The 19,379-nt window shown below is 41.4% G+C and overlaps 1 protein-coding gene across 1 annotated transcript in view; it reads left to right on the top strand.

Moving 5' to 3' along the window:
- Window positions 1–4,087: 4,087 nt before the first annotated feature.
- The window catches only part of Tprg1 (tumor protein p63 regulated 1), a 127,510-nt gene continuing 112,218 nt past the window's right edge, over window positions 4,088–19,379 (top strand). Inside the window, 1 exon segment of the mRNA NM_001108320.1 lies at window positions 4,088–4,289. The gene's annotated coding sequence lies outside the window, so the exon portion shown is untranslated.

Genomic DNA, 19,379 nt, shown 5'->3' with positions numbered 1-19,379 from the left:
AAGAGAACAGGTGCTGAGAGGGACATGGGAACTCAAACGCTCAGTGTGTGAACTTGCATCCGTGTAGTCTCTATTGTGGAGTGGGCAGGCAGTACGCAATCTCCAGTATGGAATGGGTGGTGTTTCCATCAGATAAAGGCAGCAACTATGTGGGCTGCCAAAGGTTTGCTTTCTGTTCCTATCTGGTGTCATTGAATGGTGGCATTCATTCCAGGTCACCCTCATTTCCTCCTGAGCTTCATGGGTAGGGAGGGGCCTAGGTGTTTAGCAGGAATGATGAGCTCCACCCTGGACATGAGTCAGATCCCTGATCTATCCAGCAGGGGAGGGTTCACAGAAGTGGGGCCTGTGGTAAAAATTCTGCCTCTGAGTTTTCCTGGCATTTGTGTTTGATAAGAAAAACCTTGAAAGCAACATTACTGTGCTTTGGGGAAGCCCTCATCCCTCCAAGTAATGGCTGGTGTGGCTGTGCCTTTGTTGTCTTCTTAGTTATTTAGAGTTCTATAGTATTTTGGAGGAACAAAGGTCACGCAAGACATCAAAAAGTCAAAACATGGTCCTTTCACTGAAAAATGTCTGTGAACTTCAGGATGGGCACAGCAGGGCCAAGCCATGCAGAGTCAGATGTAGATGTAGGTTGAGAGTGAGCAGTGGCCTCATCAGGCCAAATGCTATTCGACAACTGCCTTAAACCCAAGTCAATGCTCCCGCCCTTCTCATCCCCACTGAACAGAAAGGGCACAACCCTTGCTGCAGCCTGGTGCCCTGCTTGAGCTCCTGTGCTTAGGTTCTGTGGATATTTAAAGCAGATCTGGTTTTGTAGAAGAGAAAAAGTGTCCAAGACGGCTGTACCCTTTTCGTTGGTAGAACGTGAATGCCTTCCAAGGCCCTTGGTCTTCCTGGCCCTTCCTCTCTGGCCCTCCATGGAGCCTGGTAGCACTGAAATTATTCTCTTTTACTGGGAGTTAAATTGGAAATTCAGAAGAAGACTGAAGCAGACAAATGATACCTGACTGGAAAAGACAAACCAGTTTAGAAAGCCTAGGCAGTCCCTGGTCTGATCTGACAGCATGCAGCACATCAGACAAAAGTCTGTAGCACAAATCAGACCTGTAAGACTCAGACATTTTCAAGTGAAATATACATCCTTCCCAGCAGCCTTGAGCTCACTGGATAAGGGGTGGCTTATACAGCATAAACACAGAGGGAAAATGATGTTTGGGAAGAATTTAGTCTCTTATTAAAATCCAAGGCAAGTGCTTCTCAGAATCTGAAGGAAAGCTGAATTTTCAAATATTTGTTTCCTTGTTCGTTCAGCCACCCATCTATAGAGTATCTGCTGTTAGCATGCACTATGCTCCACTCTCAAAAGGATGCTTAGTGTCCAGACTTTATAAGGAAGGCAGCCATATGTATATAAAGGTGGGAAACTGATTATAATAGAGAGTTGTACCAACGATGTGTGCTTTGTGTTAGTGAAACTTAAATAGCTCAGTTTATAGCCTTTTAGCCTGCTCCTGCTTGCTTGAAAACTTGATGCCAGAATCAAGACATCATTTATGCTCTCTCAAGACTATTACTAAGAGGGATATATCTGGGGAATCAGGATGGGAGACTTGTAGATGGGGTCTAGACACCCTGGTGATGTATGTCTATGCATTAATCTTTTGAGTGGTCTCTTGGGGTAAAGGGAGACCTGGGAAACAGGAGGTTACAGTTTAAACCTGTTCAGAATTCTCTCGTCTCTCTGCTGCCCCAGGAGGCAGGTTAGAGAATAACCCTGCTAACCAGGGAGGGTTTGACTGTGTGATCTTGCACAGGCTACTCTCTCACCTTCCAGGAAATGACAGGAAGGCTGATGCAATCAACCAGATATTCCTAACCCAAATGAACACCTGTTTCTATTCCTTCTTATGGACACTGGGTCTGAGGGGGAGTTGGGAGGAGGGGAAGTTGCCAGTGTGATCACAGAAGAGAGATGTTAGATAAGACACCATGTGAAATGGTCTCTCGATTCCTACCATGGGCCATGGACATAGCTCAATGAGCTCTTGCCCAGCCTAGCGTGCGCAAAGCTATGACTTCAGTCTCAGAAGCGAAGGCTTAAATGCTTTTCCCTGTACATGTGTACTGTGACTCTGCCTCTTAATGGGGGGCCTATGCACAACCAGTCCTTTGTCAAATGTAGTCGCATGTTCTGAAAGATAGTTCTTCGTATTGATGCCAGTGGCTCTGGTTTACAGAGCTCGTATTGCCCCACAATCTCTCTTCCTCTCTCAATAGCTGGGTGTGGGACTCCCACTCTTTACAAGAGAGGCAGCTGAGACCTAGGTGACAAGGTTCCCTGTCAGTGAATGGCAGGTGTGGGAACAGTGACGTTTTTCTTTTGTTGTGCTCCTCCAGGGAATACAGTGTTTGCCACGCCATTTTTTGAAAGCTGAAGTGTGACAAGACCTTAACCCAGACTGAGAGGTACCCAGTGGCCACTGCCAAGCCAATGACAAGCAACTGCTCCCTCAGGTGCTCGCCCTCTAACTTTAGTGGCTGAAACAGTGGTAGTTCCATTGCTCCTACTCCTAAGAGGCCAGGGCGTCACCCAGTATCGACCTGCTTTTACTTCTATTTGCCCCATGCAGAAGACACTCATGCGTAACTCTGCCCTCTGCATTTGTTGAATTCCTAGTCTTCCTTAAGCCCTGAGACCCAAAGCCAACCTCCTCCTTTTCACAGCTTCCAACAACCAATGGCTCCCTTCTCCAGATGACCACAGCACTGTTCTGAGCCTTTGCCCCATGGCACATCGGCTTGCTCACCTGCTCTTTAAACATCCTGTGTCAAAATGAGACCCTCAGCTTATTTCCCACCTTGACTATACAGGGAGCTGTGCTTGGCTAAGGTGGCTGTTCAGCTCCCTGTTTATTGAGTGACTGTATTGATGTTGAGTGAATAACTGGATGTCAAGGACTTTGACATTACAAAGGAGGCAAAAGGGCGATCAACTCATTGAGAATTAGAAAGCCATAGCTGAGTGAACTTTGTGTCTGATAGACTAATAGATCTCTTCAAGGCTCTAGTGTGCTCAGGACTATATATACACTGTTTTTGAGGGGTTTGTTATTATTTCTCTTCAAAGAGTGGAACCCAATCAAACTTCTTTTACACTTTATTCTTGGTTCTCCACCCATATAATAAACATAACAGGACTTTACTAGTCTGATGAATGTGACAGAAGATTTACAATGGAAATTGAAAGTCCTATGCTCATACCACTCTGTTCTCTGTTCTGTCTCCAACAAATCACTCCTCATGGCAAACACGCTTTGTTTCATACCAACTCTCCATGGAAGGCCCCCATGTTTAGGTTTTAAGATGTGCCCAGTGGGTTTTCATCTCGTTTTTTATCATCATTGCTGTGTGGGGGCTTCTCTGACCGTCACACTGCAGTATTTCCAATTCCATCTACATCTCTGAAGGAAGAAAGATGCTCACAAGTGATTGCTTTAAAAAGCCAGAAAACAAACAATAACAACAAAAAATCAGAAAGCCAAAAATGGAGCTGAGAATCTGTTAAACTAAAGGAGAAATCAAGACTCATCAAATAGATATCACTTGATTGCCATTCATTCAATTACAGTGATTTCTCATGACCTGCTAAGCATTGTGGGAAAGAGAATAGAATGTGGCCATTGCTGTCACTATCTATAGTCACACACGTGGCAAGTTGATGGGAGGGGAGACTCAGGAGAGATTCTGTGTGTGCATGTGCTCATTTTCAGAGACAGAGTGCCACATGTGTCTTCTATACATCTTACACAGAAGTCATGGGGTTCTCATAAATAGTCAGGGGATTATTTGGTAACTAGTATTAATCATGGTCTTCAAAGTCCAGTTTGGTTTTAACTATTGAGAGCACACCAAGAGCGAAGCTGCTCCTTCTCACCTTGGTCAAATTCGGTCATACAGGAAGTTGGCAGAAAATTGCAGACTTTCTTGAGAGAGATGAGCTAGGTGAGTTGTTGCAGAACCAGAAAGTCTCCACCCACAAACCTAGTTCCTTGCCTCTGACACCTGAGTTCCACCCTGTAAACATTCTCTCTCAGTTTTGCCCCTTTGAGAGGGAGCGGTTAGCTCTCAGCTCAGCTACAGAAGTGCAGCTGAGGGGTGGGGTGGCAGCTCCTGTGTATTCTCCTGTCCAGCCTTCTGAGAGAGCTACAGTAGCCACTCTTTGTGATCTACCTCCCTTGTCTGGGAAGAAGAAGAGTCTTGAGGACCTACTACTGCCTCACCAGGTAAGAGAGGCCCATGGTCTTGCATGTGAAATTCCTCCATCCTTACTGTTCAAGGTTCACAGACTACAAGTTCTCAGGCTATAAGGTCAGTTGCCATACTCATCTATACATTGATTGTTTTTTAAAAAACAAATCATAACTTCTCTGTGAGCTTTGTAGGACTGGCACAGTTTTCTCCATTCTGTGGCTCAGTAAACTGAGGCCTTGTCAGTTGAGGGGTTGTATTCACGTATGAACCACTGCTTAAAAACGAGATGAAATCTGGCTTTTCTTTCTTGCTCCTGTTCTTTACCCCCTAAGGTCATCCTGTCCAGTCAGAAGCCAAGAGAGTAGAAGGACCTTCTTGAACTTTTAATGATAAACTAAGGGTGATTGTTTCTTATTATAATGAAGGATTTTGGGGAGGAGGGGGTGTTTTCCAAGACTCTGTAAAGTCTTGGCCATCTAGGAGAGACCATCTGTAGACCAGGTTAGCCTTGACCTTAGAGATCCACCTGCCTCTGCCTCCCTCTGCAGCAATTAATGGTATGTGTAGCACTATGTCTGGCCCTATTTTTAAAATTTGAATTGAAAGAGACTTTTTATATTAATATATAGACCTCATCACATACAGCTGTTTTTAGACAGCAAGTAAAAAGATGGATGGGAAAGGAAGAACTTGTAAATTGCAAGGTTATGTGCAGGCATGAGATGACTGATTGGCACTTGCTGTGTGTGCTGGGTCTCCGGAAGGAAATTGGAACTTGAGGCTGAATGGCCATCTACGAATGTCACAGCAGCACTTGCAAGGCATGCATCATGAAGTCCTAGGGAAATCCATAACTCCTGTTCTCACCATGAAAATAAGTCTCAGTGGTGCCGAAGTGCCCCAAATCCCTTCACAGCAACTCCTGTGATTCCTCGTCTTACAGGACCTCTCTCATCTTATCTCTTGTTTTAAAGAAAATCTCAGCCTCAGTGAGTGGCCGAGATGTTTATTTTTTAAGATGGTGACTTAGTTATCATTTCTCCCTTCATTCTCAAAGGTGTAGATCAGTTTCAGTTAGAGAAGCATATGCCACCACCACCCCATCCCCTGTACCTGCTGAGTTTATTATGAAAGTGCCCAATATTCATTCCTACAGGGCCATCACAAAGAGTGAGTCTAGGAAGAGTCCTGAAGAAATCAATCAATCGCCTAATGCAAAACAGAGAAACTTTATTCCCAAAACAGTAACATGATGTTGAGACATGATGCTACTGGTCATCATGAGAATCATTAAGTCAAAGGCAGGTCTCTTCTGCCTTTGCTGACATAGCATGTAGTGAATGATGTGGAGTATCTCCAGCAGCAGCTGGCTGGTTCAGCATGGCAATGGTGTCATCCTATAAGATTCCTCCCATTATATGCTTTAGATACTTTATATTCTGCTTAGCACCTGGCTGAAATATCACAGTGCTGTGTAGAGTAGGGGCATTAATGAGGGATGCAACGTTTGGCTCTTATACATTTTTCAAGCCAGATTTGGGGATTGTTCTTTAGATATAAGTTAGGAAGATGGTCAAGAACCGATGTTGTCCCTGATTTTAGCTCACATGGATTTCTCTGAGATCCTCTGAAAGAGGTAAAATAGCCTCAAATCTTATAAGATAATCGGATTTTACTCACTAGGACCTTATGGCGGGTCAAGTCTAAGAATTCGATTTATCTAAAGGTCTTATAGTTCAGCAGACACAGATGAATCCAGTGCGCAGAAGTGTTTTGATTTTACTGAACTATTAAACAAAACCAAAGTAGTTACAAATATTTAATGGGAGTGTTTAATGAAACACAGGGCACATGCTTAATTATTCAGAATGGTTAAGAGTTTGATGATGCTGGATCCACACTCAGATGGAGAGGGTACCAGGGGCATCTCTGTGGTGTCTTTCCCCCAGAGGCAGAACATGCACTCCTCAGAGCCACACAGCCATACCGTCTGTCCTTACTGAAGCTTCCAAGTGTTTTTTCATTTGATCTCATGGAACCTCTTAAGGATCAGAGTCTTAAATCACTCACTTTCAAAGGCATGCTGGAGATATAGGATGGGTGGGCCAGCCCACAGATCAGTGTCAAGGGAGAAGTGAAGTGAGTTTCTTGGACCAGGCTTCTGTGTATGTAGAAGGTAGATGTGAAGATGACCCAGTAGATGACCACTGGGTGGGGTACCTATGTAGGCTGTTTTCTTGATATCAAGACTCAGTAATACAAAAGCTGCAACATTATTCAGGATGACAGAACTTTGGCATAGTCTTTATGACTATGTAACCATAAATAGACAGAAAAGAAAGCTGCCAATAGCAGACCAACATCCTTTACTTAAAAGATCAATTGCATAGAGTTAAGGAAAGGGATTATATGTACCACAGTGCAGAGGAAGTAACAAAATTGATAAGATTTTGGGAAAGTATGCCAATAATACATCTTTGGTATGTTATAGTTATTAATCATATGGTTATTAATGCAATAATTACCTCTTGATTGCTTCGAGTACATATCATTCTTATGCTGAATAATTACAGTAGATACAATCTTTCTCTAAAGGGACTTTCATCTATTGTTGAAAATGTGGAAGGTGGGGGGACAAGCAAACAACAAAAGCCATGGACACAGGGAAACAAGCAACAAATACCTCAGAAAGGACACAAAGGCAGTGGTTCCACAGGGTAAGGAAAGATTCCCTACAGGTGAGAGGACTGCCACCGGAGATGCTCCTGAGGGCAAAGAAGACACATTTGACATGAGCTTTAGAAAGATACAGATTAGAGAGTTTCCTGTAAGAAAGGACAGTGAATGAAGTTGCAACTCAAGGCTGCCTCACGAGCCTTTGAAGGATAGATGGAGCTCTCTGTGACTGTGGATGGGGCTGGCGAGTTCAAACAGAACCTGGCTGGAAATCTGGCCCCAGATTGCCAGCTAAGAACACTGGATCACATGCTGGCATAGTGAGTTTAGTGAGCATTGTCACCCTCAACCAGGCACTGAGCTAGGCTCCTCGTTATTGAAACCCACAGTTTGGCTGGAACAGAACACCTGTTCGAGTGTGCCTTAAATCTGCTTTAAGCTTCCAGGGAAATTAGCATGCAAAAACCATCCATGACCCAGTGTTTCTAAGTGTAGTAACTACGGCTAAGTAAGGGACCCAAGGAGGTAAATATACCCTTCTTAGGATGATGTACACACATTGAGAAACTCTTGCAAGGTGGCGATAAAGTTTTTAATCTGTGTCCTGGCATTTTCTGGATTATTGGAAAGTCATAAAAAAATAGTGTTACACAGGTTCCTCTGAACTCTTTATCATGTGTGATTTGAAGAGTGAGTATTGCTAAATTATCCTCCCGTAATAACTAAATTATCCCAAGAGGTAGTAATGCTTTGAGAAGTGCAGGTATGAGGTCTGCAGTGGTCCTGGTGGGTAGATTGATGGTGACAGAATCTTGCTGCACTGACCGCAGTAAGCTGGCAATAGGCCAGGATTTCTCATTTTCCTGTGCATGGTGCATGATTGTTTGTGCATATGCTATAAATGTCTACTTTAAAGGAGGTCAGTGGGCACTGTGACCTAGATAAAAGGAAGTATTTGAACAAGATCCATTCAGTTAATGCTATTTTTTTGAGCAACTGCTAAGTTAAAATGCTACAATTTCATTTGTTAAAAGCCTTTTATTGGATATTGGGTATTTTGCAAACAAATTCTCTAACCCTGTGAGTAGGCCTGCTTTAAGAGAGGCGAGACTGAAGGAAAATGCTAAGTGTCAGCAGGGAGAATGTGTGAGTGGCATAAAGGAAGTGTGGGGGTAGATTGGGGTTAGGACAAGCAAAAGTGTGAGGGTGAGTGTTGTGTCCATAAGGGCAAACACCTTACAATGTATTTGAGCAGAATGTTGGGATGCTTGTGTCTGTTTAACTGAGTGGGGAACAATTGTGTGGTGAAAAGGCAAAGAGGATCCTGTACTGCCTGAGTGAGTGGTAGGAAGGAGTGGCTTCGTCTCAAATGAAAACGGGCATGAGATGAACCGATTTCAGGAAAAATATTAGGGGCTTTCTTTGGATCGCATAAAGTTTGAGAATTTGAGTTGTCAATAATGTAGAATTCAGTGAAAATATTTCCACATCTATCTATCATCTGTCTGTCTGTCTATCCATATATATATACAGACATATGTATACACACAAATGTGTACATACTTATATTTCTGTACATATATATATACTTATATATGTGTACATGTGCATATATATACATGGTTTAAAATTACCAAATAGTATAGACAGAAAACATAAGCATTTTTAGCTGCCGTCTGGGATGTTGCGGTCTCTTTGAGTTACAGAGGTTGAAGAAGGCACAGCCCCAGTGGTGTGCCAAACAGGAAAAGGTTCCAGGGGTCCTCCACCAGCTCAGAAGAGGATTTGATCACTAGAATCATTTATGATCTCCATCCCATCTTAACAAAGAGATTATTTCCCTTGTACTTGTGTGGACAGTATATTCTCTTCTCACCTACATTCTAGCACAGACCACACTTAGCACACCATCTGCTCCCTGCTCACTGCTCACTCTGGTTCCAAGACAACACGGGAGGAGCTAGAGGAACAACATCCAGAGTGGCCGTACATACTGCACAAGTATGCTCAGTCTGGGACCAAGGTACACAAGCAGGTAGGATGCTACTCAGGGCTGGAAACAGCCATGAGTGAGAACTGGACAGAACAGTCTTCAGTGTGGACGTTGAAGAGAAAATAGAGAGGTTTTGAAAATGATGGCTGTAGATACTCATCTATTACCCATAAGAGAGTCTATGAAATGGGGAAACTGGTACTAGCCAAAAAGGAAGTGGGGACTCCTTTTTATAAAGGTGAGAGAAAGATGCTAGAAATATACTTTCCTAGGGATTAAAATGTGATCAGTGCACATAGATAACAGCATCGTATTTAATATTTTATAAACCATGTGGAGCAGCTGAGATGAGATTACCATCATATTATTCTTTCGTTACAGAAAAATCAGGCTCAGGAGCTTAAAGTCATCTGCTCAATACCAATAGCAGATGGGATTTAAGGCTGAGTCCTGAAAACTCGAGCTTAAGGTTCTCACAGTGAAGAGTCTACCCATGTGGTTTTGGAAATAACTTAAAGTTTTAGAACTCTCTAGAAATGTCACTGAGCAATTACTGTTGGACAGTCCTTTTCTCTCAGGGAACTCACACTTCTCAGCGATTTCTCCTGAACTCGATGCACTTTTGCACTAAGTGTGGGAAATTTGGGGCCCTGGGAAGGAACTAAAACTTAGCACGCACAGCAGTGAAAGTTCTTCCAAATAGTGTCTATCGATCAAGGCTTCAGGTTGACTACCTCATGCTGGAGTGTAGGAGTCAAGTTTCAGATACCAATGCTTATGGATGCGGTGCCTCCTTTCCCTTCCCCTAGAATAGCATTGGTCTCTGCTACCGACATCTTGGTACATTCGCATGCTATAAGTGTCATACATACTCACTGGTCTCTGTACACGGGGCTCCAATCATGTTCTCCTGGGTCTTCAGGGCTACTGGACTCCCAGTTGGACATTGCTGTTCTTTATAAGGACTACATTTAAGTACACATTCTTTAGACATAGCCCTTCAGCTCCAGAATGGGAAGCTTGTGCTCCCCCTTGCCATTCCTCCGGCGGGGTATCTTTCTTCTATCACTGATGGCTCCTAATAGAAACTTCTCTGAAGAATCCATCACCATGGTCTTCGGCCTTAGGTATTTTCCTACTGATATGCCTTGTAGAAAACCTCCTCCACCCATAAGTAGCACAAGTCAGTATGACTCTATGGAACAACTAGAATGTTCTTGATACACATTTTCTAGATGTCTACTGCCTTAACCTAGACATTGTGCAATGATCCATCTTCCATTGGATCTATCTATCCATATTGCCAAAGACCCAATTCTTCAGCAATATAGTTCTCACTGGCAGAGACTGTGTGTATATGCCTTCCTAATTGCTACTTCTCTTTCCAGTATGGTCCTTAGCTAAAAGCACTGTTCCACCAAATATGTTTTAATTAATTAAATAAAGGAGGTGTTCTTTTATATCATGGAGAGTAGCACTAGGCTATTTAATTTATGTCAGACAGGGAAAAAAAAGAGTAAAGTACCCAGATTCAAGACAGTCTTATATGCAGAATTAATTAATTAGGCAAATCAAGTCTAAAGCTTCAGAAACCAACTAGTGCAATTCATTTTCCTCTTGAGTCGGGGAAGCATAAATTTGAATAATTTATGTGTATACTTTGAAAATCTGACATCATTATTACCCATGCTTTTAACTCAGAATTGTATTGTTATGATTATTAAAATTTGCTGACATCATGGACATTTATTTGTGAGTATACTTAGTAGATGAACTTACATGGTCAGTAAGAAAGCATGGAACTATCAATGAGAAAAACATCTATACAAACCTAGACACCTCAGCCTTTCGGTCTCACAATGTAAAAAGGAAGTTCTGCCATTGCTATTATGATTGTTAGTTTATGTTGTTATGAGACAGGGTATCGCTATGCAGCCTTGGTTAGCCTGAGATCTATGGAGACCAGGCTGACCATGAACTTACAGGGATCTGCCTGCCTCTGCCTCTGAAGTGTTGGGATTAAAGGTGTGCAGCACAATACCTGACCAAGTACTATTAAAACAAATGTCGGCCGAACATTTTTAAATGACTAATAAATACATTGAAAGTTATAAAGCCCTCTGCAGATTGTCCTGAAGTCGACCTTTGTGGATTCTAATATCCCTGGGAGGCCTGCTTTCCTTTTATTGAAAAGAAATAGAGGAGGAGTGGATCTAGTGGGGAGGGAAGGAAGGGGTAGGGCTGGGAGGATTGGAGGTAGGGGAAACTATGGTAAGGATGCAATGTAAGTAAAGAATAAAATTTTAAAAATTAATGATGAAGAGATAGCTTATCAATTAAGAGTTAATGCTGCTCTTGAAGAGGACCCAACTTTGGTCCTAACACACTTATAGGAACACACGCCACGTATAAGTCCAACTGCACATATTCAATACTGTCCTCAGTGGTTACCCAACCACATACATGCACACACACAACTGAAAAGAAATATTAAAACCTATACAGTAAGGGTTAGAGGCAAGAAAGGGAAGGGAGAAAAACAATTAAATTATAATCTCAAAAAAAGTGAAAAGAGCCTTAAAACTAAAGTAAATAAATTTTTAAAATTTAATTGGTAAAGCATTTCAAGGAATGCAGTTTAGTCACAAATAATCAAACACTAATCAATGCATCTTCACTCATAATTTCTGTGTCTAGGAAATAATATTGGATAATAAATTGAGGTGTACGAGTTTTAACTATAAAGAAGTTTAGCTCATAGTCATATAATCGAACAATAGGGGAATGGTGTTAATAATTTATTGTGGAGGATTAGTTAAATAACAATGTATGGTTGTACAGTGGGATCCTATGTAGGCACTGGCACAGTATTATTAGAATTTATTTATTTTCTTCCATCTTTTTATTAGAGTATTGCTATCAATAAAATCAGGATATATTAATAGTCATAGCATGCAGCTGATGATTCGACATATGTATACAACAATATAATTACGATTAAGCTAAAAATCTAATAACACAACTATTATATCACTTAGAGGGAGAAATGGAGAGAAGCAGAGAGAAGAACATATAGAATGTACCTTCTCACCAATTTTTTACTATTTATTCATTAAGTGACACAGTAAAGGAGTGGGGCACAGAGACCTTTGGTCAGTTTAAGCTCTGCCACACACTCTCTGAGTGACCCGGAAAACTGCTTATTCTTCAAAGATTTTGTTCCTTAATCTGTAAGTGCAGATGATAGAGCCCGAGCACAGGCCTGCGATGAGCTGAGTCACAGCGCTGCCTCGGTCAGTATTGACTTGCTCCTACAAGTTTAAAAGGGGGTGCGGGACACAGTAGTTACCCAGGCTCTCTACTCTCAAAGTGGGAAAAAGTAACAATGTGAAAAGGTAACTAGAAAAGTCTGAGCCTCGCATCCAAATCATTTCCTTTTGTACTTCCGCATGGTGAGTTCTTTTGCCGTTGTGTGGCACTGGGAGAAATGTGGGTCCACGCTACTATTAAACTCAGTCATTGTGAATCCGTCGCACAGTGGCTCTCAGACTACTCAGTTGTTCTCATTACAAACGTCAGCATCGACTTAAGTAGGTCAGCACCACAATGGCTAGCAGTGGTAGGGGCTCGATTCAGAGACCCCTTATCTTCTGTTCTGTCTTCTGCTCTTCCACAAGTGGGGTCTGCCATGAGCACACTCAGTAAGTGGTTATACCTTTTAGATCCTTTGCTGTTGGTGTTGGCTATAAAGTCCAAAAGAGCCCGGAGGATGCTTTCTGACCCAGAGGAGCTTTGTTTCCTCCAGAGAGAAAGGCTGGGGGGCTGGGGATTTAGCTCAGTGGTAGAGCGCTTACCTAGGAAGCGCAAGGCCCTGGGTTCGGTCCCCAGCTCCGAAAAAAAGAACCAAAAAAAAAAAGAAAAAAAAAAAAAAGAAAGGCTGGGCTGGTGAATAGAGAAGGGTCAGACAGAAGGACTTCGGCTGTCCTGAAACTCGCTGTGTAGACCAAGTTGGCATCACGGGCCTCTGCCTTCTGAGTGCTGGGATTTTTGAACGCCTTCAATTTACTATTGCTACATACCTCATTCTCCCACTAGGCTGCATATTGCATGCAATGAAATCTATTTTAGATTCATTATTCAAGTTAGCTTAAGCAAGGAACAATGATCATATTCTTGGGCTGTGGGAGATAAGTTCTAAATGGAACCTTTCTCTGAGTAAAGGAATTCCAGAAACCATGGTTGGCTTACAACAGATGCTACAGAATCAGCAGTGACCAGTTGAGGCTGGTGGAACAGGAAGCGTGGTTTATCTGGAACAGTACCCCACATAGACTGTTTTCAAAGTGTTTTCATTGGCTATATTTTGAACAAGCCAGGAAGTTTCCATCATGCAATGCTTCTGCTCTTGAAGGAGGGGTGCAGAATACGGGTAACGGCTGTCTTGCTATGTCTCTACAAGTTTATCTGAACAAAAAAGTCCAGTTCAGAAAGCTCTGATTTATAGTAGGATAAAGATGATTAAATAAATATATTACGACACTCTCAGTCGTATTCTTTTTATTTGGTCACCTTTGTAAATGGCTTTAAGCTTTCTCTCTAGTCTTAATGGGGGTATTCCACCTGGCCTGGGAAGAGCCCTAGCCTGGCTATTGGAGGGAACCTTGAGAGTAAGCAGTTGAGTAAACTCCTTGTGAAACCAATGAAAGATGACGTTCAGGATGAGACATTGCTTCCTTCTGAACGCAGAATTCCAGGCGGGTGCTGACCCAGTGCCTTCTCCACCACCAGCTTCATGTCTTGCTTGGCTCGTGATTGTTGATCTATTTCTCAGACTCACTTGATTATCACACCCCTTCCAGACCCTCCACCTAAAAAGCTATGTTCTGAATTCCAATGATATTTTAATACTCTGCTGGTTTTCTTTAGACCCATTAGCGCACACGATCATTAAACTTCTCCCCAAGGCATGCTTTGGATTCCCTTCACATTTGAGAAAACTCAAGTTGAGGGGTTTTAATTGTTAGATGACCTCAGGCAGCTGGTAAGCTGTGGAGCCTGGATTCGAGCCCAGCTGACCCCAAAGCTCTCTCTACCTCTGCCGTGCTGCTCCCTGAAAAAAATATTGATTGCCCCAAATGAATCAATTTATGTCTTCACTGTTCCTTGTCCATTATCTTGTGAAAGGGTTGGCTTAATTAATTCTCCTAACATTTGTGTCTTCAAATTGTAGGTGAGTGATCTTTACACTTAACCCACACATTGTGCTTAAATCAAAAGTGCAGACATCTTTCAGGCTCCGATAAAGAAAGCTCAACTCTGGCTTTGCTACTCCACCCTACAGCTGATAGAAGGGACTACAGCAATGGGAAACATAAAAAATTAAAATCTATGGATGATGGGAAACTCCACTCACTACAAATACGAACAATACCACAAAGGACAGTGAAGATGTATCCTAGGAGAGACAATCGGACCATTTTCATTTTTGAAAATTACACATATGAGAACTGTATTCATTATCATTTTACCATCAAAACTTTTCTCCCTCTAACTTCTTCCAGTCTCTTCCATTCTCTATCAAGTTCATATGCTCTTATTCTTTAATTATTACTGCTTTAGAGATATTTACATACATATGTAATTACATACAAATGTATGTATATTTATAGTATATAATTGTTCTATATTTATATTTTATATATTTAACTTGTTTTATATATTACATATAGTCTATTTTATATATAAATGAAGAAAATATATTAAATATTTGTATAAATGTTTCTATATTTACATTACATAATACATGTATTTAAATGTTATGCTTTATATTATATAAATAATGTATATCATATATAAATTTAGAAAATATATTATATGTTATATATATTGAATATTTATTTATATTTATTTGTATTTGTCTTCTGTATACTCTCACCTTGGTATCATATCACCCTTGGGATATGATAACCTATCATATTTTTGTAGACCTACTGCTCTCCCACTCTCAACAGCCATTGATTCCCTCGAGCTTTTCATCTAGGGGGTGGAGCTTTGTGAAATTTTTTCCACCCTCACTAGCATGCCACACGTTGCCATTGCTCGGATCTTATGGAGGGAACCATATTGTTGAGGTTTCCTGTGCAGACCCCCGGTCATATATAGAAGACACTACCTGGGAGGAAATATTCTGATCTTCTGGCTCGTACACTCTTTCTGCTCCTGTTCCCTGAGCCTTCAAGATTGTGTTGTAGATGGTTAGTATAGCATGGAAGGAAAAATATGGAAGGGTTTCATTCGGCTTGATTTGTGCCTGACTGGGTTTAAGCCTAAGGGTTAGGTCAGGTCAGGGTGCATACTGTCTTGGTTAGCATTCTTGAACCATTCTCTCTCCAAACCTAAAATACAATTAGTCCCACTTCTCCTCTGTCTTCCATATCCTTAGACTTTTGCTTGAACACTCACATTTCAGCCAAGCCAAGTTGTCCAGTCTATCTGCAAGTGAAGACTTAGCTCTCAGAGGACTGGTTGGTTTCTTGGAAGCGTTATGCTTATCTAAGACATATCATTCAAATTGCAATATGCTCGTATCATTTACATAACAGGTTTGTGACTTCTTGGCTCGCAAACAAATTTCATAACTCGTTGTGCAAAAATCCTTTCCCAGCACACATTGTCTGTCCTCATCTCTCCAAAGGAGCTTTAGTTTTTGTTTTCTGAAGGAATGATTTATATATTAAAGGGCAGCAAAGTAAGTTACCAATTTGACTTTCTAAATATCATGTAAAATTTCTCCCTGGTATTCATTTTGGTCTTTTTCTGACTTTTGATGCTTTTTGAGATTTTCCAAAAATCAGATTTTGATATATTTTCTGTGCGAAACAGATTTTTCCATAATGGAATGTTCTGAGGAAAGGGAAGTCTGTGATGGTGTGGGTGCGCAAAGAACAGCATTTCCTATCCTCAATACTTTTGTGAACATAATACTTTTGCTCCTTAGATAGTCCTTATGTAATTCTCTTTGAAAAAAATTAGAAAATATAATAAAGAAGAAAACATCTATCTTCTCACCACCCAGAGAAGACTAGCATCATCACTTCGATGAATGTAACAGTGTTTTCCCTATGTATTTGTAGTTTATCTTTATAACCCCAATGTTATGCTATGTGGTATATTCTATTTTGTTGCTTGATTAAAAATAAAAGTATATTGGGGTCCTTTTGATAATTTGTATACTGTTCGTTACAATAGCTATATAATATTCCACTGACACTAACTTTGGATAGATTTCATTTCCTGTTAGTAAATTATTATGAATGAGACATTATTGTCTATAGTAAAGGAAAGTGGAATAAAGGCCATACTTGGGCTTACCATGGGAGTGTGGTAAGTTAAAAACATACCTGTAGACAAAATTTATTTCAAGGGATTCCTCTCTCTTTCATGAACTCAATTATCTCTAAATAGCTTATGGAGATGTAATGGATTAACACATTTCTTTTTATTTATTGTGAGTCTTAGACCTATGGTTAAAAAAGACTTTTAGTAAATCAAGCTAGCAATCGTTGAGACAGCGGATAACTGGGATGCTAAACCAGAATGGGCAAGGTTTCCCTGGTTTAAAGATTCTATGACCACAGCCCTGCTACCTGGAGGACGGTTGGTTTGATTACTCTCCAGCATTTTCTAATAAGCCCATCTCCTGACAAAGTTTTGGAAGAGTGAGTCAGAGGCTGGGGTCAAATACAGGGTGTTTGGAGCCTCACATTGCCTAGTCAGGTAGGAAAGAGAGAAAAATCTTAAACAGCACAAAGCAAGAGCAGACCCAAGTGTTAGAGAAAAAAGAGGCAAACTTTTCTCCTAGCTAATACATTTTGGAGACATGCCCAGTCATTATTACAGCTTACTAAACAACGTGGCAACACTGATCAGGCTATGTAAAAAGAGCTTTGACTGGCCTTCTCATTCTTACCTCTGTTCCCTCTTGATCAGTGTTTGAATGACTACACACATTTACAGGAAGGCTGACCCAAACCAAATACCATTTCTCCCCAGTGTTCTTGCTCAGACATACACAAGCAGGGAAACAGAGATGTGTGACTGTCTTGGGCAGGAATTTTAGCTTTCTGGGCACATTTATTGTGCACTGTGGCTGCCACTGCTCCCTGCTTCGAGTTCATAGCGGGTCACCCATCGAAATGTAACATTCCTTACTCTCTTACTCTGGCCATGTTTATGTACACGATACTTAAATATTTGCGTTTCTTATGTTTTTTTTTTTCTGTTATTGAGATGAAGTCCAGCCTTGAACTTGCTCTGTGTTCCAGGCTTGTCTTGAACTACTAACCTTCCTGCACCATTTTCCTGAATGCTCCATAGAAGACCATAGAGTTGTATTGTTGTTGTTGTTTTGTTTTTGCTTATTGGGGGCAAAAAGAAGAGCAGATGTCGCTCTTGCTCATGTCTGTCTGCTGTTGACAATCACATGTAAAACTATTTTGGGTTTTTTTTTTCTTTAACTTTCCTTAAGTCATCTTAGAGCGAGTCTGAAAGGCTCTTCTCATGCAGAATGACTTTCATCTTGGTACTTATTATCTCAGTGAGCCTTCTGTGTTGCTCTAGATCCCTGGTCTTTTCTTTCCCTGGGTGGAACTTTCTAGACTCCTTTCAATGTCTTGGCATCTTGTAGAACAGGTTGGCTTTCCAGGTGTTAACCTCTTCTAGCAGGCAGAGCAGAAGTATGAAAATTGGCCTTGAAATGATACTATTCTCAGGTGACCTCCTAGCTAATTAGTCTAAAGTGTGGCCTTGCTTAGCGTTTGACGTATACTGAATTTCATGTGAGTTTCATTACTTCTCCAACACATTTTCAGTGACAATGCCCAACAGTGAGATGTTAATTGTTAAAACTCTAGGGCAGTGGTTCTCAACATGTATGTCCCAACTCCCTTGAGGGCCGCATATCAGATACTCTATATATTAGATATGTACATTACAATTGATAACAGTAGCAAAATTATACTTTTGAAGTAGCAATGAAATAGTTTTATGGTTATAAAACATAAGGAACTAACTGTATTCAGAGGTCGCAGCATTAAGAAAGTTGAGAATCACTGCTCTCTGGTTCTCTGTATTATCCCACAATCCTCATGTGCCTGCTGGAAGAGTGTCCATTGGCTTCAGGATAAGCTTCTTTCCTGCCCCTTCTGTCACTAGAGCTGCTCTCAGGAAAGGCACTGAGATTGTCATTCGGTGGCTTCAGGATGAAGCAAGTGTTTTCTTGTTCTGTCTGTCTCTGGTGGCACAAGCTACCTCTGGGGTATCCTCTGTGACCGTGTATACTGTGCTGCACACAGGTTCTGACTTCTGTAGGTATCCCTGACGGCCAGAACAGGCTTAGGTCTTTCCCTCACCAAACCTTACTGTTCACAGAGCCCAGGCTTGGGCAAAGACAAAGAACTTGTTGATACAACCTATTGGTACCTGGCAAGCAATAGAAATTGGTCTTCTACATTGCTGTTCATGACAGGCTACTGGAAACAGCAAGCTGGATGTTGGACCTAGAAGAAAGACCTCAAATCTTTTGTCATGTCAGTCTGACTCGAGGAGAGACATTCTCTAGTCTTCTTTGCCTTTTCTGTCTTTCTTTGTTCATTTGTTTTAATTAGAAGGATTTCGCTGTCTTGCACACACTGATCTATACTCTTGGACTCTGGTCATCCTACCCATGCAGTCTCCTATGAGCTGAAACAACAAGTTGAAACTGCCCAAGGCATGAACAGTCCTTCAAATTTTCTGTCATATATTCATCAGTTGGAAGACATCACTTATGTAGTCATTTGTTCAGCTGATACATAAGGAACGCATCTGACATGCTCCACTTGATGCTAAAAATGCCAGAGTACCAATAAAACACGGCTAACATCATCAAGGACTGTATTAGAGGAGAGAATATAAAAGCTAAGACCAATGAATGGGGAGCTACAGTACAAGTCAGGAGTTCTGAAGGGCTCGCCATAGTCTATGGGAAGATATGGTTGAGTGAACACTAACGCATGAGATAGAGATTAGTTGAGGGAAGCTTGTTTCTGCTCTATGTAGAGCAAAGGGAATCATGGAAGAAAGGAAATGAGAAGGCTGGTGAGTAAGTAGGACTCACAATGTAATTTAAGAAAGAAGGAATGAATTTTACTGAGGACAGAAGAGATGGGAGGAGATAGGGTACAGGAGAGACAGTGAGACAGGACCAGAAGGTACCTGCTCAGACCAGGGGCTCACCATTCACTGGAGTTTGGATTTATTCAAGTACAGCAAGGAGATTAGGAGGGACACATCTGTACATCCAAATAAAATGATGGGACACCTTCTTAGATTTTTTTTTCCTGATGCTGTGACAATCCATGACCAAAGCAACCTCCTGGGGAAAGTATCTTAGCTCACATCTCAGCATACAGTC

Source organism: Rattus norvegicus, chromosome 11, assembly GCF_021556685.1.
Source record: "Rattus norvegicus strain SHRSP/BbbUtx chromosome 11, alternate assembly SHRSP_T2T, whole genome shotgun sequence".
Classification (NCBI taxonomy): Eukaryota; Metazoa; Chordata; class Mammalia; order Rodentia; family Muridae; genus Rattus; species Rattus norvegicus.
The sequence above is the reverse complement of the archived record's forward strand: the minus strand, read 5'-3'. Positions and strand labels throughout refer to the sequence as shown.